General features: G+C 36.7%; 1 protein-coding gene across 1 annotated transcript in view; it reads left to right on the top strand.

Moving 5' to 3' along the window:
• The first annotated feature begins 5,393 nt into the window (after nucleotides 1–5,393).
• Nucleotides 5,394–23,880, top strand: part of LOC131430648 (SLIT and NTRK-like protein 4) — a 35,978-nt gene continuing 17,491 nt past the window's right edge. Inside the window, exon 1 of the mRNA XM_058595773.1 lies at nucleotides 5,394–6,087. The gene's annotated coding sequence lies outside the window, so the exon portion shown is untranslated. The remainder of the gene's footprint in view (nucleotides 6,088–23,880) is intronic.

Here is a 23,880-nt window from a genome sequence, read left to right as displayed (position 1 = left end):
AATTACTTTTACTTGATTCAAAGTACAAAATGTGTAAAAATAATACAAAATTCAGAATCAATTCACTTTTGCTCGATATGACCACCTTTTGCCTTGACTATGGCCTTGAGACGGTCAAAAAACGAATCGCAAGCTGCCGAATGTGACTTGCAGGTATTTAGGCCCACTCGCGGACAATAACTTTTTTCAGCGCCTCGAGACTGGTGTATCTTTTAGTTCGGACTTTGCTCTCCAAAATGGCCCAAAGAGAATAATCCATTGGATTCGCATCTGGTGAATTCGAGAGCCATTGTGTGGACGTGATGAAGTTCGGAACGTTGTTTTTCAGCCATTCTTGGTTCACTCGAGCTTTGTGAGACGGTGCCGAGTCCTGCTGAAACGTCCATGGTCTGCCACCGAAATGTTTGTCTGCCCACGGCTTCAAAGCAACCTCCAGAATACTTTCCCGATAATATGTCGCATTTACCTTGACGCCAGGCTCGATGAAAACGATTGGAGAGCGCCCATCTGCGGTTACAGCGGCCCAAACCATTATCTGTTGCGGGTGCTGCCTCCTGGTGGCCAATCGATGACTCAAATTCTCGTATGAACGGTCGATCAAGTAAACCCTATCGTTTTGAGAGTTTACGAATTGCTCAATTGGAAAAATTTTCTCGTCAGAAAATACAATGTTCGGAAATTGACCGCTTTCGGCCAAACGAAGCAACTCCTTCGCTCTCTCAAGTCTAGATGTTTTTTCGCGTTCACTTTTGGCGAAATGCTTTCTTGCGCTTGTAAACAATACAACTCCGAACTATCATTTAGCAAATTTCTAGAGAGCTGATGCCCGTGCGTCAGCTGCGCGAGCGGTCTGAAGTTGGTTACACTTCGAGTGCCGGACCCTGTAACTTTCTGAACAAAACTTTGTGGACTGCCAGCACCCGTGATATGAATTTTATGAACTTTTGTCGTGAATCCGACTTACTTTGCCTCTGAGAGAGTGATAAGTTCTTGATAGTGAATATCTCTTGTATCTAACGTATCAACGTAATTTTTGTTACATATTAGTGCGCCGTTTGGTGCGAACTTCGCGTTTCCTACTCGTTTTCAGATATATTTTAATAGGGCTATTGTGCCAAACGTCATCTCATTAATAAAGTCACCATAGTATTTTGCCGATAACTCGACTTTCAATCAACGAATTGTGATAAAATCGGATACAATATCATTACTTCGGCAATACAGCAGAAAAAATAGTTCGAAACTTGTTCAACTCGAAGCGGATTCAACTATTTTCATGTTACCCTTTAAAGCAGTCTATCGAACAGAGAAAGAAGATCTCACTCCAACTAATGGTTTTCGTATATGAGATGACCACTGGATCATTCCTGCTCCACGATTGATTCTGGGGGATTTAAATTCGCACGGAATGATGTGGGGTTCCGTTTACAATGATAGCAGATCATCTTTAATACAAAACATTTGTGACAATTTTAGCATGACGGTATTAAATATGGGTAGCATGACACGGATCCCAAGACCTCCTGCACGCCCAAGTGCATTAGATCTATCTCTTTGCTCAACATCAATTCGACTAGATTGCACCTGGAAAATATTGCCTGATTTACACGGTAGCGATCATTTACCAATCATCATCTCAATTAGCTGTAACAAATGTATTGCTAATTCAGCTAGTATTCCATATGATTTGACAAAAAATATCGACTGGATTAAATACCAAAGTAGAATCTCTAGTATTTTGAATTCAATGGAAGAGCTCCCTCCACTTGAAGAATATGACTTCCTCGTTTGTTCGATTCTGGAGGCCGCAGAACAATCCCAAACTAAACGCTTTCCTGGGCCAACGACTAACAGAAGGCCTCCCAACCCCTGGTGGGACAAAGAGTGCTCAGAGGCTAAACTCGCAAAACAAAATGCTTGCAAGACGTTTCTAAAACGGGGAGGAGGAACTCCTCAGAATTTTGAAAAACTTATGGTTTTAGAAACCAAGTACAAGAGCATACTTCGAGCCAAAAAATGTAGCTATTGGAGACATTTTGTCGAAGGTTTGTCAAGAGAAACCTCAATGAGCACTCTTTGGAATACGGCCAGACGAATGAGGAATCGTAACGTGGGCAATGAGAGTGATGAATACTCGAACCGATGGATATTTGACTTTGCTAGGAAAGTTTGCCCAGATTCTGTTCCTACGCAGAGCATTATACGTGAATCTCCTCCAAATAATGGTTTTATTAATAACCCATTTTCAATTATGGAATTTTCTATAGCACTCTTGTCTTGTAACAATAACGCCCCTGGGTTGGACAGAATTAAATTCAACTTGGTGAAGAATCTGCCCGACCTCGCAAAAAGACGTTTGTTGGAATTGTTCAACAAGTTTCTTGAGCAAAATATTGTTCCACCTGACTGGAGACAAGTGAAAGTTATCGCCATTCAAAAGCCGGGGAAACCAGCTTCCAATCACAACTCATATAGACCCATTGCGATGTTGTCCTGCATCAGAAAATTGTTCGAAAAAATTATTCTGCGACGTCTCGACACTTGGGTCGAGACGAACGGTTTGTTGTCAGATACTCAGTTTGGCTTCCGTAGAAATAAAGGGACGAATGATTGCCTTGCATTACTTTCGTCTGACATCCAAATTGCCTTCGCTCAAAAGCAACAAATGGCATCTGTATTTTTAGACATTAAAGGAGCATTTGATTCAGTTTCCATTGATGTTCTTTCAGACAAGCTCCACCAACATGGACTTCCAGCGGTTATAAATAATTATTTGCACAACCTTTTGTCAGAGAAGTGCATGTATTTTTCACATGGCGATTTGGCAACATTCAGAATTAGCTACATGGGTCTCCCGCAAGGCTCATGCCTCAGTCCGCTCCTCTATAATTTTTACGTGAATGACATTGACAGCTGTCTAGTAACCCCATGTACACTAAGACAATTGGCAGATGATGGCGTGGTTTCAGTTACTGGGCCCAAAGCTATTGATCTGCATAAACCATTGCAAGATACCTTAGATAACTTGTCCGTTTGGGCTGTTCATCTTGGTATCGAATTCTCTGCGGAGAAAACAGAGTTAGTCGTCTTTTCAAGAAAACATGACCCCGCGCAGCTTCAGCTCCATATGATGGGAAGAATGATCCATCAGGTTTTAACTTTTAAATACCTCGGGGTGTGGTTCGATTCCAAATGCACGTGGGGAGGACACATTAGGTATCTGATAACGAAATGCCAACAAAGAGTAAATTTTCTTCGAACAATAACAGGATCTTGGTGGGGTTCTCATCCGCAAGATCTAATAAAATTGTATCAAACAACGATACTTTCAGTGATGGAATATGGATGCGTTTGTTTTCGTTCCGCTGCAAACTCTCATTTTATCAAACTTGAGCGAATTCAGTACCGTTGTTTGCGAATTGCCTTAGGCTGCATGCACTCGACACATACAATGAGTCTTGAAGTTCTGGCGGGAGTTCTTCCATTAAAAGATCGATTTTGGGAGCTTTCATCACGCCTGCTAATAAGATGTGAGGTGCTGAATCCCATGGTAATTAATAATTTCGAACGACTAGTCGAGCTTCGATCTCAAACAAAATTTATGACAGTATATTTTAACCATATGTCACAGGAAATCAACCCTTCAAGATATATTCCTATCCGTGTCAGCATCCTAAGTGCCCCTGACTCAACTTTATTTTTCGATACATCCATGCAGCGTGAAGTGCGTGGAATCCCGGATCATCTACGCTCGACGGAAATCCCAAAAATATTTTTAAGTAAGTTCAGGCATATTGACTCTGAGAAAATGTTTTACACGGACGGATCGCGAATTGAAGAAGCGACAGGGTTTGGTATGTTCAACAATAATGTTTCGGCCTCATTTAGGCTTCAAGAACCTGCATCTGTTTATATAGCAGAGCTAGCAGCAGTTCATTATAGTTTGAGTGTAATCGTCACATTATCTCCAAACCATTATTTCCTCTTCGCAGATAGTCTGAGTGCAATTGAAGCCATTCGCTCAATCGCTGCTGGCAAAAATGAACCGTTTTTCTTGGGTAAAATAAAACAGTGTCTGAACGACATATTGAATAATAATTATCTAATCACTATAGTCTGGGTCCCGGCTCATTGCTCCATTCCTGGCAATGAAAGAGCCGATATTTTAGCCAAACGTGGTGCTATTGAGGGTGAAATTTATGAGCGACCGATTGCTTTCAACGAATTCTATAGCTCGTCTCGCCAAAGAACACTTGCCAGCTGGCAAGCATCTTGGGATAGAGATGATCTGGGTCGGTGGATGCACTCAATTATTCCGAAAATATCGACAAAGGCATGGTTCAGGGGACTGGATGTGAGTAGGGATTTCATTCGTGTGATGTCCAGACTCATGTCCAATCACTACACGTTAGATGCACATCTCCTTCGAATTGGGCTCTCCGAGACTAATCATTGTGCTTGCGGAGAAGGTTATCGGGATATTGATCATGTCGTTTGGACATGCGTGGAGTATCGTGATGTCAGATCTCAACTAATAAATTCTTTGCGTACCCAAGGTAGACTATCCAATATCCCAGTTCGAGACATTCTTGCTTGTCGTGACCTTTCATACATGAAACTTATTTATCATTTCATAAAGAAAATTGGAGTTTCAATTTAATAAAGGCCCCTTTTAAGACTTAGTTCTGATCCCAGTTGCGTCCATGAGTTCAACCAATAGCTAAATTAGAATAAAAATTATGTAATGATACAAACAAACTCGAAACAGTTTATGAAATTATCAACAAAATGTCTGAAAATAACAGCTTATTTTATAATTTATAGAAGTTAATCGTTTGGTTCAAATAATATTTCCGAGTAGATTTCATAATTAATGACGAGTTACCTAAGATGATATTTAAGCTATAAGAGAATATGTTTTAATAAATTCAAAACGTTGTGACTATGTTAGAATTAAATTAGGATAAGAATATTATGTAAAAGTGATGCTACGGCGAAGAAAAACTTATGTAAACTGCCTTAAGAAATAAACGTATTTATAAAAAAAAAAACCACTGGATCCGTCACCCTGTATAATATAGTTGTTATGATAGAATGGTTAGACCAAATGTGTAGAACGTATAAATTACAAGTGAGAACCCGCGATTTACCCAATGACACCTTGCACGTTTATGCAAACATTCAACGTAAATTTTCCACCCAGTCGAGTCGGAGAACGGAACTTGCATACAATAAGCGAGAGCGCAGAATCATCCGCGGGCCCACCAAAAGCATAGTTTGATTCGAGAGAGCGAAAAAGAGAGTACAACATAAGAACACAGCGGTGCCCAACAGGAGTTTATGATATCTTTGCGATCCACTGGCTAATGCATTGGTTTTAATCAGTTCTCGGCGGTTGTTCTTTCGGGTTAGTCGTTTATGCGGCAGCTCTGTCTCTTCGGTTGATGACGCGTGCCTGGTTAGTATTTGGGTCTACCAGTGCATTGTTTGCGTATGGCTAAAACCGTGGGTCGAAGAGCACAACTAGAAACCTATCACTTCGACTCTATACCTCGGTGTCAGTCGGACAGCCTGTTCGAATACATACCTGTTGAAGCCTTTACCTGTATGTGGTGTTGTTCTGTGCCTGTGCTTAAGGTGTGCGTGACGGCTTAGCGAACGGCTGCGCCTACTTATTTATGCGACTCCGTCACTTATTATGGCTGGAGCAGTCATGAAGTCATCGCGGCAACTGCAGCACAAAAGTAGGCAACAAGTGATCTACAGAAAAGAATCCAGAATTCAAGAAAACCACATGTGCTAGTTGTTTTTATTCGTGGAACCAGCGCAAGGGAAATTGGTCGATTAAATTATGAAAATTGTTTGACAAAGCTTCGTGAAGTTCGGTACAGAAAAACACAGTACTTCGAATGTGGGGAACTTGCCAATAGCCAAGGTGTATATGGAAAAAGCTAATTTACTGTAAGAGGCAACGGATGGAAGACTTGTTCATCATTTCCGCTGTGGACTACGGTGGCTGCCAAGAAGCAAACGCATCCAGACCACATATGGAAGCATTATTGAACTGAAAAAAAAGAAAAGAAAAAGGTGAGAACTGTTTTACATGCAAACGATGGCTCTACGAAGGGTATTTTTCTAAGTCAAAAAGTGTCTAAACGATGTTACACAGTAAGAACATATACATCCGAAGGGCTGTGCTACGAGGTAGTAGACTATGAGATATAAAAATTGCAAGATACTACAATATTTGTGCGCGCTTGAAGTAACATATGCAGATTTTTCTGATACATTTTCTTCTGAAGCTGAACAGTTATTCAGTATTTCCAGTATGCAAATTCGAACGCACCATGCTATTCAATTGATTTGTTTTCTTTTTCTTGATGCATAACACTAAATATTTCACAAAATACCATATAATATTTAGATAATATTGTCTCTTACACATTGATAGACGAGAAAAGTGTCTTTTATTACATTGCACAGTGGTTCAAAAGTCCAATTTCACGCTCTTAATTAAACGTGATTTTTCGATATACAGTATCTTCAGCAAAGTTGCCCAGATTGATAGGCGGCGTCATCTTTTAAAAATTGTATTCATGTGATTGATCCCCCTAAAAGTGAGATAAAAATATTATTTTAGCTCAGGGTCAACATAGGGGCTAAGTAATTTCGGAAAAGTTGTGCAAAAAGCCATTTCATACAAATTTGTAGAAGGTACTATTCCCGTAACTTGAGTAGAGTTCATGATAAAGTGTATTTTCTAAAAAAATGTCCTAAAACCAGTTTATGTATGAAAACTTATATATTTTTAATTTCTATGAGCTCTTCATGTTATACAAAGTGTTTTATCATTGAGAACTGCACAACTTTCTCAAATATACTATGCCGCTATTATTTCAGTTCATGAAATAGAGTCATTTTTTATGTTTTTTAAATCATCATTAGTCATCAAAACGTTTCATGCGGCCAGTGTAGGTTCTTTTTATTCGATTCTCCAGACTTTTTTACATAAGATAAGCTAGATTTAGCAAACTTGCAAGAAGTTTTACCAAGGTTCAAGGACGATTTACAGTAAGGATCTCATGAAATGGAGGAGTTGGGGTTAAATAGCCACCAAAACGTTTCGTGCGGCAAGTGTGGGTTGTTCTAATCGATTCTCCAAACTTGTTTTCATGAAAGTAGGATATTCCAGAACACCGCACTCGACTTCTTACCAAGTTACAGAGCGAATGTTATAGGAAACTCCAAAACTGCTGTACATTTGGGGTAAAACGAGCAGGATTGCGATTCGTGCGCCCATTGTAAACCATTCCATTGAATTCCTTGGACATTTTTACATAAGAAACGATTTAGTTTGTTGACCTATCTTAATTAGTTTATGAGTTCCAGAATTCTTTGCGGGTTTTCATAGATTTTTTTCCACAGTGCGATGCACAGTGATTTGAATTGACAAAAACGTGAACTTAATTCTCTAGCTGCTAAACCGTTGATCCGATATACATAGTTCCTTTGGAGAGCTCATTCACAAAAATATACCTCGTGATTTGATCATAATAAAAAATGTGCAAAGCCTACTACGATAAAAGTTCATTTCAACAACTTTTTTCCCTTAAGAGATAGAAAAACGATGTCTTCTACAAAGTTTTAGAACTTCTAACGAGAAAAAGCTTTGCCGAAGAAGCTATAGGTCTAACGGAAAAGTTTCGGATATATGAAGTAATTTCGTTTGAAATCACTTAAAATCATTTTTTATACATAACATTTTTCACAATTATTTTAAGTGTCTACTATGTTCGAGACAATTACTAAAAACGTAAAATTACACATTTTTGTTGAAGACTGTGCACGGTTTGGCCTTTTCCTTAAAAAATTATTTAACATTTAAACTTTTATATGCGGTCACTTTGAAGAGGAATTCCGAAAGACTCGGTACTCGCTGAGAGTAAGTTATAATAGTAAGCTACAGTGAAAACTTTTCTCTTTCGTCTGGTGTTAAAACTAATGCTCTATTTTTTATACCTCGACGGCAATTTCTTGCAAAAGTTGTTACCTTAAGGTAACTTATCGATCGATATCACAAAAAACGCGTGATATGAAGATAAACAATTTTATTAATGTCCGTTTTTCCTAAGAAAATGGTCAAAAAAGCACTCTATATTTTGTTGTCTCATTCACACAATTTAAAAGGGCCACGCTACACATTTCGTAACTTTATATTACTTGATTTAAACTTTCCAAAAAGTATATGTATGTGCCTTTTGGTCTGCGACCCTGCTTCCTATTAATAGTTAAAGTTAGTGTATATAAAAGTTTAAATGTTAAATAACTTTTTAACGAAAAGGCAAAACCGTGCACATGTTATGTTTATGTTTTATGTTTTTAATAATTGTCTCGAACATAGTAGACACTGAAAATAATTGTGAAAAAGTTATGTACAAAAATTGATTTTAGGTGATTTCAAACGAAATTGCTTCATATATCCTATTTGCGTTAGACCTTTTCTAGTTAGAAGTTCTAAAACTTTGTAGAAGAGATCGTTTTTCTATCTCTTAAGGGAAAAACAGTTGCTGAAATGAACTTTTGTCGTAGTAGGCTTTGCGCATTTTTTGTTGTGTTCAAATCACGAGGTACATTTTTGTGAATGAGTTCTCCAAAGGAACTATGTGTATGTATATCGGATCAACGGTTTAGCAGCTAGAGAATTAAGTTCACGTTTTTGTCGATTCATACCACTGTGCGATGGTGTAGTCCCAAGTAGCACCTGTAACTTATTCACAAAAAGAAAATAAATCATAATGGTCGCATGATAGACACAACGAAACAAGTCGGAATATGATGATGGCAATGAAGTCAAAATTATGTTAGGAGTTCACATCTCATTTTACTAAGTTACAATAAGTTGCGACGTAACTTTTCGGTAACCTAACTCTTACGACATGTTCGCATTAACTATTTTTGATCGCCAACTTGTCACTGCAACAAAATTTGATAATGAAAATGTCACACACTACAGGACAAATTAAATACATATATGAATATTTCAAAAGAAAATTTGTATAGTTGAGTCTGTGCTGAAACCAATAGCAACTATTTTGTTTGATATTTGTTTTTTTGGTTTCTGGAAAGTACCTTCTCTCTACCATTGAATATTTGAACGCTTTGTCACGATAGTGTATGGTTGGAAATGGCAGCCATTAGAATCAATGAATACAATATTCAATAGATTTCACAAAATGCATTTTTTAATGAGTTTGGTAATCTATTTGAACTGTGATCGACGAAACACTAATGAAAATCACCAATAAAAATTCTATTTGAATAAATTTTGACTTTTTAGTTCCAAATTACATATGATGGGAATGGGAATAATAATATTAATTGTATGTCGATGCTCTTAAACCTAACATATCAATAGCGCGAAAGTTTTTAATAAGTACAATGATCAACTTCACCATAAATATCGAATAGCACATAAATTTTTAGTAGATATAATGAATTTACACAATCTTGAATTCTATGTATTTCAGTTTTGATTATAGAATGCCAATATGTGGCCATAATGGAAAAACATCAACAAATTTTAACTTGACACAAACGTGTTTTTTCTGTTCCAATGTGACTGATATAAAATCAAATCAAATATTCGTTACTGACAGCTTGTTTGGCAACCGTCGATAATTCGCATAAGCTCCGACTTCTATGCTGTTCAGGTTACATAGCATGTTTTGCCCAGCCGAATCAAATACCCTGTTTAGCTAGAATTTCATATACAAAAGTAACAGAAGTACAGGATTTCGCTAGATTTTTTGTTTTTGTAGAAATTGATTCAATTGAAACAGGCATGAGAGATAATCCAAACAACTGGAATTAAAATAAAGACTATGTCTCTATAGTCAAAATTCAGAATGAAACATTTTTCCGTTGAATTTATTGTAAGTGGATATTGAGAATGGAACAAATTTCTTAAAAATAACCAGTTAATATTTTCAGCATGCAGGTCTCATTAGCTTATAATCAAACAAACTAATGCTGACTGAACCGGTCGAGCATTAGTTCAAATAAATGTCTTATTATCCTATTTAATGAGGTTGAATTTTAGCCTGATCAGAATTCCAAGATAGTGAAAGATAAAAATATCTATTCTTCATATAGTTGACGACACAAAAAGGTACGAAATTTTCTTAGAAAATTTTAGAACTATTTGAGCATTCTGCTTCCGGGAATGTTTATGAGGAAGGCACCATTACACCACTAGGTGGATTGAAACAGGGTTTTTTTTATATCGCCATCTCGGACAGTCAATATCCGGTAATTCAGGAACCGAAAGTCAGACTCGGATGAAATGTAGGAATTTCTCTTGGAATCATAATGCTTTTCATTTGAATCTAAGTTTTTGGAAATTGTTCGAAACAGCTTTACCACTATTTCCGGTACTTTCGGTACTGGAATTTGGAGATCGGTATGTCAAATATGATATCCGAAAAGAATTTATTCACAAATTATGAAAAATTTGCTCATATATACATCTTCTTCTAATAAAACAATCTATTAAATTTACAGTTTACTTGACCATGTGATTTCGGAAGTGGAAAAAATGAGATCAGCCATCTCGATGAAGAGCGAGTGCATATTTTGAGCAATTTTTTGCATATTTTTCATTGTAAATCCGGAACTGGAAGTCTGATCTACATATATGATTTTTTTTGTTCCTACGGGACAATAGTGCTTTTTATTTGAGCCTGTTTTTGTGAAAATCGGGAAAATTGATGCGCAGACACATACACATATATACAAAAAAGACATTGTGCGCTATCGACGAACTGATTCGAATGGTATAATGATACTGATTTTATTGTCGTGCTTGTGGTAAACCTGCGCCCTAAAATTTTTCTTCCCCTTCGTGCCAAAGGGTATGGTAGAGTTGGAGAATAATTTTAAAGTAGGGTAAGGGCTCCCTATTTCATCTCATTTGTAAGGACGTTACCTTAAAAACCTGATTTAGCCACTAAAATCACTGTAACTATTTCATATTACTGCTTCATTCGCCTTGCTCCACGTTGAGAATAGATTCACATTTCTTGAAAATTCAACTAATATTTATAAAACAGCTAAAAACACTAATGATGTTTTCACTACTCTGCTCCTAATTTCATCTCAATGGATTTTTATCCATCCTATCGTTGATCTTTTATTCATCCTATAAATTAGCAATGGCGACAGCAATCAAAACAAAATATTCCACTATTACACTCTCACCCGCATACGCATGGCTGCCAGATGGTTGACTAAACGCTGCCAGCAATGAAAAATATGGCTGGGCAGACATTCTGGTGACCGACTGCCTCACCGCTGCCAGATATACAACTCAGACGATACAACCGTACCCACCAGGATTTTTCCACATTATTACTATTGGTAAAAAATTTACTCGTTGAATCATCTAATTAATGGGTCAATGGCTTACGGAGATCTAAAGAACTATCTTTTAACATCATTTTATTAGTGAAAACAGATAGAACAGATATAGACTTTCTATGCAAAGTAATACATATTTTCTATGAAAATATCTGGCATCTCTGTGCACAGCCGATGAAACACACACACACACTTCACAGCGTTATGTTGGCGTATAGCGGAATGAAACCAGCGCTACTAGATTTGCCACAATGGTTATTTCATTAGTATTTAACCCGTTCTTTCTGGTAATATTCGAAGCTGAAACAGTTTTATTGAAATATTAGTATCAATAATATAATTAAGCTAATATCACGGATATCAAAAACATACTTTTTGATGATAATTTGAAGAAGATAAACAATTTTTGTTTTGTAACATTATGAGATAACTTGGCAACTTTGCGAAACCAAACGAGATGAAAACAAAGCGCAATCAAGTGAACGAAGTGAAAAACTTTCATCTCATATTTTTGAAGACTTTTATTGCTTGTCGGGTAATTTTTGAAGTTTTTAATCGTTAACTAAACAAGTGGCAAGTGAACATAACTAATTATAAAGTCATCCAGCATTCAATGGTAGTGTAATTGTGCGAAATAGTGATCATGTTTTGAGACGAATCGATTAGTAGATATTCAGAAACATGACGAACTGTAAATCTTGAGACGAAAATGTGTCCTAAATTGAAAAGTGAGTTTATTTTATATGAAAAAAACGATCACCGAAGAATTTAAAACCATTTCTTTCAATAGGAAAGTGTGACAATAGCTTTTCAAATCATTCTAAAACATTTCACAGTTTGCTTCCGGTAGGTTGTAAAATATTATTCATGTTCAAAGTTATGAGGTGAAGGGATGAGATGGAAATAGGAGCTCAGATGAAATAGGGAGCCGTTGCCCTATACTGTTTTGATGAAATCAGTCACTCGGTCATCCGGGCCTCGGATCAGAAGTAGGTTTCCACAGTGACTCTTTCTTTCTGAGTAAAGCAAAACATAACCCTAAGGGCTGAGGCCAGTAGGTTGCATATAACCACGTGCCTCGCTCTGCATATTACATTTCTCTCCATGCTCTCTCGCCAAATGATTCTCAATGTGGCCGGGTGGCCACGAAAGTTTTGATATTTTCGGTTAGAAGTTTGACTACATCACATAAAATCCAATAAAGCTACCGCTTGTTTGGCAGCCTTTCTGAGCCGATTTTATTTCTCTCTCATGTTTTGTTACGTTACCAGGAAACTGGAGCAGACAAAATGGCGCTGCCATAGAAATCGACTTATCTTCACAAAAATAACATTCACTTCATTTTTATCGCGACAACATATATGTTTTTATGCACTAATCGCATCTAAATTAAATTATCTAGACATTGTCAGGATAGGCTTTTGATCCATGCTTTTGAAAGTGAGATATTCAATGAACAAGTTGGAAGACGGCGTTTTCAGCTATGCAATTCTTCCTTCAGAAAAAAAACTTTTCCTACCGCTAAAGTTAATGAATCATTCTGAAATTTTCACAGAATAATCTAAACTAATTTTCTAAGAGATTGTCAGTTGGGTTTTTTTTTATATTCGTCAGTTTCTGAGAGAATCAGATTTGAAGCCCTCTAAAACACACTGGCTTCAGACCTTAAATGTCTTTATCTAGAGTACGATGGAGAAAAAAGAGATCGACTGACTGTATACGTTGTTTATCTCTTCGCATATCCAGGGTAGCTCTGCGGTAAAGCAGTTTCATTACTTTGGATAAGATTTTCTGGTTCAGGTGCGAAATTTTCACTTCCACACATTTTGGTCTTTATAAAAAGTCAAAATAGGTTGAGGATGACTTTTAGCTATAACGAATACAAATGACAATAAACCAACATTTAATTTTGAAAACATGGTTTAACATAAATATCAAGTCATCAGTTAATTTTTTAAACACTATGAACTGTTTCGGAAATCTACAAACGAATTATTTATGATCTCGAGTACACAACAAAATCACCAAACTTTTCCAGCATCAGACTACCGATTTCAGCAATATGGAGTTGAAATACAATACTCCACATATGATTGTATACAGTGCCGTCATCATTTCTGGCGGCTCCGTTTTGTACATGCATATCAGTCTGGTTCATTATGACTGCGGCTGTGCATATTTTTCACAAACACACATCGTTAATGAAAACTTACTCCACTGAAACTTCTTACTAAGTTCGAGGCAGAGCAAGTAACTTATACGGGATGCGATATATATTTTTTTAGTTTACCTTTCTCCGACTTGTGCTTAGGCACATAAAATAATTATGCCTATCGCTCGCAATGGTCGCCGTTTCAAATGCGACACCTTGAAGCTGACAGTGGGTTATGAAGATTATGTTTATTTTGCCTATGTGTTTAGACCGCAAAATAAACAAATTTATTGTTTACCGTCTACCCATACGAATATGAGCAGGGTAGCCTTTTGAATTCATATTTTGTCAAATACTTGAAGTAGTGTTCGCTAGTGATTAAGTAAACAAAGGTTGACCTCCGGTGCAGAATTTGACCTTTAATTTTGACAGGCTTCACAACCGGTACTTAAACTGCAAGACATTTGCACAACTAATGCTACTGTCTTACATACTCTTAAAATCTCTTATGGTCAATATTTCAACTAGCTACAACTGGTTCAGGAGTGATATTCCTGGTATAAAACCAGGCCTGTGCGTGATTATTTTTTGTGAAAGTGATTGCTATCATCAGTTCTGTTTCCTACAATGAGAGTAAATACCACGAACAGTTTTATCTAATCGGTCTACATTTCCTCCGGTTTGATATCTCTAATGACAGGCATACCCGATCAAAAGAAAATAGTTAATGTATACCGTACACGTAGAGAAAAAAAATGTTAACATAACCCAAATTGGGTTTCACGCAACGATTTTTTTAATTGAATTTTACTGCTGCTTGAAACTACTATAAAAAAGATTTTTTTCAAACTAATTTGCAAGGTAATTTCTGAAGTAACTTTTATTTCGATTTATTTTTACTTTTATACCGATTATCAAAATCTCGAAAACAAAGTTTTTTTTATCGTTTATTTATACCCGGTTTTAACCTAATTTTTTACGCAAAGCCTTTGAGTCACAAAATAATATCAACTCAAATGTTGTTGGCATGTAATAAATAGTTAGTTTATGTTAACAACAAAATCAATTTGGCTAACCCCTAAATGACCAAACCTGCATCGACCAGAAATAGTCGAAAACACGTTTTCGTTCGGCAAATAGCAGAAACTTTACGTCTGCTTAGCGGTTTAAATTGAACTGTCGAGTTTAGCACTAAGCAGTTCAATTTGAACTGCTCTACTCTAATGAGTCAAAGACGAAACGTAAATATAATAATAAAAATAAAATCAGCCGGAACAAAGTTCTTTTTTCAGTTAACTAGATCAAAATTTTGATTCAAATCAAATAAAGTTCCTTGTTGATATTGTAGGGAGAAATTAATTCTCAACAATAAATATTCTAGCTTGAAATTAACGTAAATCAAAATTAAAAATCTGTTTTGAACATGCTTCATTTTTTTGCGTGTAGTAGACCCTAATGTTCGACTATCAGAATAAATTAATATGATTTTCGTTTGGTTGAAATAAGATCTAAACTGAATACCAAAAATTGTTTTCTGCATGAGCAGAGTGATACGTATTAAGTGAAACAATTTGATCAATTTTTTGTCTTTTCTCAAATGATTCACTGAAACTTTTCCAGGATTTACTAAAATTTACTTAGGATTTAGTAAATATGTTGTCCCGTAAGGAGCGGGAAGTTTCGAAAAGTCATATTTTTTCTGTACATTTCGTTATAATAAAACATCTCAGAAATGTTTTGTCACATTTTTAAGCCTATCGGTACAAAACCGTGGAAGTTATGGGCCTTTATCCTTTCTTATCTCATACTGCAAGAGCTCGGAGCAAAGGCCTAAAAGTTCTGTTTCGGTTAATTTGAAAATTTTACGAAACGTTATTAAAATGTTTTATTATAACAAAATACAAAAATAATGATTTTCGAAAATAGGGCTTTCATCGCCCGGCACAATTTTAATTTGGATACACAAATTCTTGCAGTTGCTTTTGTTAACTTTCCTTGTTATGTCACAAATATCATATAATCGTTGCGATGTAATACCCGATGCTGGGGACATATTTGGGTATTGACGTCAAATTATTCGCATTTTGTTAGTGGTGTATACAAGGATATGAATTACCGAAAGATCCACGATGCGAAGGACGTGCGCATGGTTTTGTCCAAGTGTGTTAATTATGGTCGAAGCAAAAATTTTCAATTCTATGAGTGTACGCTGGTTAGGGAAGACAGGGAAGCTCTCGAATTGTGGAATCGAATTTCTCAGTTTTCTCGCAAATTTGCTACCTATTGCAACATTGAACGAATATTTCAATCCATTCGAGGAGGGAGTAATAGCCTAAATGTGAGCCAAGTGTGTTGTACTTTATTTCGGTAAAATTACTCGAAAACGATAATCTTCATTTTAACATGTCTGAGAAAATCAAATTATCTCGATCGAAATTAAATTATGTTAAATCCATGCATACTAATATATTCTATTGAATCTTGTACGCAGTTTTTTCAGAATGTATCGTCTTTTTTAAGAAGCACTTGAGACACTTTTCCAATTTTAAGTTTGGATAATGATCAAAAGCTAACAAAAGTTATTTTGTGACTTATGATCTAAAATTGTGCCAGCTGATAGAATTATCGGTTTAAAAAACATCTACAACAACTTTAAGGGTGAGCAGGTTTGATTACCTACTTGAAACACTGTAAGAAGAGTGATGGTGTAACAACACACAACATTAGCAAGACGTATTTTATATTCAGTAAATGCAAAAGGGGAACAAAGCTTTGGTTTTGTTTCAAAGTTGTTGTGAACTATTCTTTTGCGATCCTAACAAATTCCTAATTGTTATTTTCCTAAATGTTTGAATGAAATCCTATAGTCGTGTTTTTAGTCAGTTGTGTAATAGCAAAGCAACATTCAGTTCATAATAAACGAAATTCTGTTAAATTCATCAAACTTATCCTTAGCAATTCGTACGATCATAACACACGAAATGGAAATCCCATAGAAAGAACTACTGATTTTATTATGTCGTATATCTTCATCGGGTGAACGATAGGAATAAAAATGTATCAAATATTACGTGTAGCTTGTGGATGCTTGCTTGCGATATACGAACATACGTGTAAGATAAAAAATAGATCTGGATCGGCCATGAGAAGTATAAATGTACGACGCTCTGTTCAATCAATGGTGGTAGAAGAGTTCCAGTGATTGGTGAAGGTTTTAATGATTTTCGTAATTTGATTTTATTATCAACGATTCTCAATCTGTATTTCGTAGAATATTGAATAAAAACATAGCTAAGTTAACCAATTCCTTTACATCATAATAAAATTATATGGATCTTCAGGGGCGAGGCTCGTGCAGGTGGCAATCCTATTCGAAAGTGTTTGATCCTAGCCGCCACCTAGAAAAGTAAACTTTTTCCTTCGATTTTGTAGACAATAAACTTCAAACGTGTTTTTCTCAAAGGCACGTTATACAATTCTATGTTCTTCGTCATTTAAAATCTACTTCACCAATTATTTTAAAGTTTTGCACACACTTTCTGCATATAAAATATCCAGTACCAAGTTTTCTTTTGCGTGTTTTGCGCAGTTTGGACTTTAAACAATCACCAAAAGTTTAAAAAATCAAATGAAAACGTAAGGGTTTAGAATAACATTTACTTATGTTGCTTTAATTGTTTGACTTCTGATAATTCTGCGCTGAGAAATAATGGACACCGCAAGTCATGTTTTCTCGGGTTGGCGGTTCAATGCATAGGGCACTGGTCTTACAGACCAGTTGTTGTATGTTCGAGTCCCGACCTGGAAGGATTCGTAGTGTCAGTAGGATCGTAGCATCAGTCATAAAACGGTTCTGTACACTCTGAATCGGCTGCGAAGTCTGTTGAAACAGGAGGTCAAATTCCACTACAGGAATGTAATACCAAGGCTTTGCAAGTCTTGATTTCTTATGGGCGTTTTCAAAAATTCTTTCTCACCGACTTATGTCTCAATATTTTTCCACGAGAAAATTACAAAATGTTGTTCGAATAATGCTTTGTATTATGCAAAACTAGTTCCCTTCTCCAATTGAGCTACATACATTTTATTATTTCGGAAAAATGAGCAAATAGCAGAATAAGCAATTGAACAAAATTGAATTATTATGTTGTCATTTAAATACTAAAATAACAAGTAATTATAGTAAAATAAAATCTTACTATGATATTAAGTTTCTATTGCCTTTTATTCGGGTATAGATTACTTAAATAGTGTAACCCAAAACAAACGATCAAAGAGCACTTCCGTCAAACACAAGTGATAATATCAGGTCGAATTTTGGCCTCATTAGACACCCCAGTTTGGTTCCCTCGTTTCAATCTGCTGATATCGCAAATACAACTAAAAAATCGACACTTGAATGAATCTAACAAAAGAGCATAGACAATAATGGTATGAGTAATCACTGCATAAAGGTATAAAACCCCAATACCATGTCGCTAATTCTTCGAATTGCTAGATTGATCGGTTATTTTCTGAATTTGGAATCCATTAAGTACTAAAGACTAAAGATTAAGATTACTGGTATGATTATCAACTGATAAGAAGCTATGAATACTGAATAACAAAAGCAATTCGTGGTTTGGCTCCATATTTCTATCTTTACTCATATTGCCAGAATTAGAAATAATTTAATTGCTTATTATGCAATCTGTGTCAGATGAAAGTGCACTAAATATTAATATGATATTCAAGGAAACTAGTAGTAATATGTTTTATTAAGTACTAATCGTAGTGACTTTGTTCGAAATGTATGAGGCCATGTAAATTTTTTTTAAACATGCAATAAAACACAAACGGTTCATCCGATTTCAACATTTATTTTTTCATATTAAAGTACAATTCTTCCGGTTAATTGTGGAATATAATTTCATTCAAATGGCTGCCTCGACTGGCCTTGCATTACGCCATACGGTCGGTCCAGTTTTTTAGTACATTTTCGATGGTATGCAGCTTTATTTCAGCTATGGCTGCACGAATGTTGGCCTTCAAGGCTTGAATTGTCTCTGGCTTGTCCACATAACACTTATCTTTGTTAGCCCCCCAAAGATAATAGTCTAACGGCGTCAAATCACAGCTCCGAGGCGGCCAAACGACATCCAAATTTCGACTGATAATTCGATCTTCGAAGTCTGTGCGCAGAACATCGATCGTAGCGTTGGCTGTGTGGCATGGAGCGCCATCTTGTTGGTACCAAATGGTGTCCAAGTCTTCCTCTTCAAGTAACGGGAAGAACCAATCGCTAATCATGGCGCGGTAGCGCTCGCCATTGACCGTGGAAGCGGCTCCTGCCTCATTTTCGAAGAAAAATGGCCTAATGATGCCGCCAGACCAAAATCTGCACCAAACCGTCACTCTCTGAGGATGCATCGGCTTCTCCATGATAACGTGCTGGTTTGCCGTCCCCCAGATGCGACAATTTGGCATATTAACACACCCACCGAGATGAAAATGTGCCTCAACCGAGAAGATGATTTTTTGGCAAAAATCGGCGTCTTCTTCAAGCTGATCACAAGCCCAGTTGGCACTATTTTCACGCGTTTCTCAAGCGTATACAGAACCATTTTCGTTCAGCGGAAGGATGAAACTAAGTTTCTGTCAAATCAGAAATGACATTAAGGTTACCAATGTCGAAATAACCGCTAGTTCAAAAAAAAAATAGATGACGAATCCTGTATATTATATTTGGTGGATGCTACGGCGAAGAAAATCTAATGTGTATTGCTTTTAGAAATAAACGTATTTAGGAAAAAAACATTCTGCAGGTTTTAGACGACCACAGTCAGTTTACATGATGTATAACCTTACTTTCATTTTTGTTAATCGCGATTGTTTTCGAAAACATTCATTGGGGTAGGTTGGCCGAGTTGTAATTTTAGCTTAGAGCAATGTGCACTTGAATATTCGTGAAACGTTACCCTTTTTGTCTCGTATAGAAAGGCTATGCAATCACTGTGAAAACCGACTTTTGAACGGAGGCCCGAGTGTCATATACTATTCGACTTTGTTCATCGAAATCGTAAAATGTCTATGTGTGTATGTGTGTGTGTATTCCGTTTCCGGAATTACAAGGTGATCTGGACCAAAAAAATGGAAAAAATTGTCACTCACTTTTCTCAGAGATGGCTGAACCGATTTTCACAATCTTGAATTCAAACGAAAGATCCTATGGTCCTAGATTGCTATTGAAATTTTTCTTTATCCGACACCCGGTTCCGGAATTACAAGGTAATACGTGCAAATCGAAGAAAAAAATTGCACTCAATTTTTTTCGGAAATTTCGTAACCGATTTTTGAAAACTAACGAACTGAAGTTGCAGATAAAACGTCTTGGAATTCATTAAGTAGAGCCCGAAAAGTTCCACATCCTATTCCTGGTTCCGGTATTACAAATTCATCTAGTTGGGAGACTTTGCTAGTTAGCGGATATGTAAATCTACTTTGAGACTACTAGTTCCCGGTTTCCGCTTTCGAAAACACCGGCTATAGTGAAGGAAAGCTCTAAAAACGAAACTCACTTTGATATCTCGGTAAATTTCAGAAATCATGATTCAATTTAAAGCACTCATTGTCTTAAAAGATACTGTGCAATTTCATCCAGGTTCGACTGTCGGTTCCAAAATTATAGGGCAACGAGTGTCAAAACTTTCAAACTATAATCACAGAAAACAGATGTACAGGCTCTCATATGAACTGTGTGTAAAATTTGCTCAATCTGCATGGCGAACACTTGTAGATGTCATCACGATCGACAAAAAGTGCCTCCACGACTTGGGTGCCGCTTTTACATGAGACACAATTTTAGGTGCAACATCCACTTCACCCTAGATAATTGTTTAGCAGTTGGTTAAAATGACAAATTTTGTTTTTGTTTTATTCCGATCGAATTCTCGTGTGATTTATGCGACATGAAAAAAAAGTTGCCCTTAACACTTAGGTAAATCGTGTGACAAGTGTTAAAATTGTTATAGTTGGAATATTTCTATAACAGGCAGGAGGATTTTGTTATCGTTCCGGAAGGTAGTGTAACGTTTTGAAATATCGCGGCGAATAGTAGAGTAGGTGGCAGTAGTGTTTCCAACGTATAGCCAATTTCAAATTTTCACAGGATTTTGAAAAATTTAGTTCGAGCCTGTATATCTGTTATCTGTGCTATAATACAAAATTATGTTAAACTGCTAACGCTACCTAATGGTTCACCATAAACCGCTGATCAGACGTAAAGTCAATACTATTTGCATATACACTTATTACACAGAAGTGCTATGTCTTTAATAACGTTCCGAAAGAAACGAAACTAAGTGACGACGTTCTGGCCGTCAACAGATAGTAATTATTTAGGAGTTAGTTTCGTTTCTTGAAACTCGCTCTTCATGACGGAACAAAGCGTTTATTAAAAAGTCTAACCAGAAAGAGAGTAGAAATTCCGAAAACAAAACTCGGCCTACCAGCCCCGGTCTCCCCTATCTCGCACGTACACATGAATCTACGAAAAAGATATGTGCATCAGGACTTCAACGTTCCATCGTCGTCATGCGTTCCGTTCGCTCACTGCAGAATTCGAACAATGGTAACAACCTAATACCGTCCTATTTAGTTCCGGTTTGGTTGCGTTAATAACTGATGTTGTACTAAGCCATCGACCTGGTGTTTCTCGTGGTAAATATGTGTATGACTTAACAGGTTGTAAAAAAAACAACTACAAAAAACGTTAGATTCCCTTCGCGGTGAAATTCTATAGGAGGATTACTCAAATTAATTTTCACATTGCGTCCACCGTCCAGCGGGTATTTCTGTGAAGCAAGTAAGTATGATAAAAACACACCGCATCTAAATAGATGCAGTTCATGTTGTCATCCCGGTTGGGTGGTACCATGCAAATTGGCTCTCTTGTGGTTTTTGCCGGTCAGTGTTGGGTTTCGTGTCCCTACCGGAGAGAACAGTGAAGCATCTGTTCAATTATCATGCCACTGTCACTGTCGTGCGGCCACAGGATGGCCATCACTTAGCTTCTAAAATAAATTTACTTTTTATCTTTGTTTGCTCATACTTCGTTTACAATCATACCCTGTAGTTGGTTTTTCGGATAGGAAATTTTTCGATGTAGGCGAAGATTACTGGGAGTCGTGCAAACCAGCCACTATTTGCTGGGCTACGTTGAACACAGTACGGAAGAAGTATGTCCATTCGTTTGGGATGAAAAAACGTCCATGCAAATGAATTAGTAAATCACCGTACAGTACATGTAATTTAAGTCTGTCATGTTCTACGCCTTTCGAGTTGTTGTCAACAAACTTAACGATCACTGTCATTTAATTTATTTTTAGATTCAGTTTTTTTTTAACTTGAATAACATTCATGTACAGTTTTATCATAATAATTAGCATCTGTACAAGGAAGATATCTATAGCAAATATTCTCCGTCAAGGATTGTTATTTAGGATTCGCTTCTACAGATGTACCCATGATTCATTCTATACGTACCGGTTATACTTCTACCATTTAATTATTCCTTTCTGCAAACACTCAAATATGATATTGGACAAACACAATCGTTTGTGATAAGAGTGCAATGGGGTAATTATATTTCTTTGTTTTGGATTTTTCAAGAAGCACTTAACGAAAATGCTAAGGTTGTCCAAAATTGTGCTGCTTCAATTCGTATGCCAGACGCTTGTTCTTGTTCAAATTGGCAGGTTAGTAAGAGAATCATTTAAATATCAACTGTTCAAGTAATTCAGTTAGGCCGATTTTTATAAACTTTGTCACGAATAAAATATATTACGGTTATTGTACGAAAAGTCATTAGTGTAGAGTTTCCACGTTATTTTACGGATTACTCGACTTCCAATAATTTTAATAAAATTTGAGAGAAAATCTACAATTTGGGTTTAGGGAACAATATCAGAACAAAAGTTCAGTATATTTGCAATACTGCAATAGTACGGTTATAGCGAAGCGAATACACAAATTTTCATCCAACTCTTTGAATTGATGTATAGATCAGAGATATCAGGATCGCTCTAGCTAATGGGTCAATATAACATCAATTCTAAGAGTACAGAGCGAAAAAAGCCTATTTTCCTAACGCTTCTCAGAAAATTCTTCTAGTTCACAGGTCTTGCTAGTTGTATAGGTGATGACGCGTACTAAATATACAAATCTCTAAACTTTATAACAGGTAATTCTTGCAAGCTGCTGTTCGAACAATGTTTTCACGCACTTAGAAAAATTTTCATCTCTATAGATGCACATAAATGGAGCGTCTTGATTCACTTATTCACTTCACATATCATTATCAGGAATCAGGAATCAGAACTAATTGGCTCAAGAGGCACGTTCCCCTAGTTATTTGGAGATTTGTGCCTTGCCGTAGCTTCTCATCAATTTCCTGATGGGAAGGGAAGGATAAAAGGAACATGGAAGGGAATTGTGAAGTGGGTGAGGTGGGAAAACAGCACAAAACACAAAGAAACAAATCGTTCTGCATCCCCGAAAGGATGCTGAACGATCTGCAGGTGCCTAAATGCACAGTTAATAAAACCTCCAATCCCCGAGAGGATTTAGAGATTTAACATTCCCGTAAGAATGCAGAATGATTCGCAGTATGTATAAACAGAAGTAAATTCGGCACCCCATTAAGGATGCCAAACAATCTGCTAAAACCTGTTGAAGGTCAATACAGAAAGGATTCAGTCACTCCAGGAAGAACGATGAACCCTTCTGACTATAGCTCCGCATACACAGACTCAACCATGTATGGAGAACCAAAAAACCCAGACACGTAGCTGCGTCAATGCGGGACAGTTACATATCAAATGATATGAAGTACCGTAATCGCATTCACACAAATCACACGAACAATACTCAGCACGTTGAATAGTAGTCATGTGATAATTGAGTTTGCAATGTCCAGTCAGAGCTCTGACCAGAATACTGCAATGATGCTTGGAAAAATGCAGTAGACACTTTGACATTTTCAGATTTAAATCTGGTAGAAATGCTTTTGTCTGAGCGCAAGTTTCCAAGCTGCGTCAGTTGCTGGCATGTTTGGATGCAACCCAAGAACGAATCTTGTGCTTTATCCAACTAGTTGAAAGTGGTAAAGCTGGTTCAGGACCAACGAAATCAGTCATTGCACCAGCTCTGGCCAACTCATCAGCCCATTCATTTCCAGTAATACCAGAATAGCCGGGTGCCCACAAGAAGTAAACAGCATTTGAAATGCTGAGGTCTTCAATTTGAGTTCGACATGTGATCACTAGATTCGACCG

This window comes from Malaya genurostris, chromosome 2 (genome assembly GCF_030247185.1).
Source record: "Malaya genurostris strain Urasoe2022 chromosome 2, Malgen_1.1, whole genome shotgun sequence".
Lineage (NCBI taxonomy): Eukaryota > Metazoa > Arthropoda > Insecta > Diptera > Culicidae > Malaya > Malaya genurostris.
This window is presented reverse-complemented; position numbering and strand designations above follow the sequence as displayed.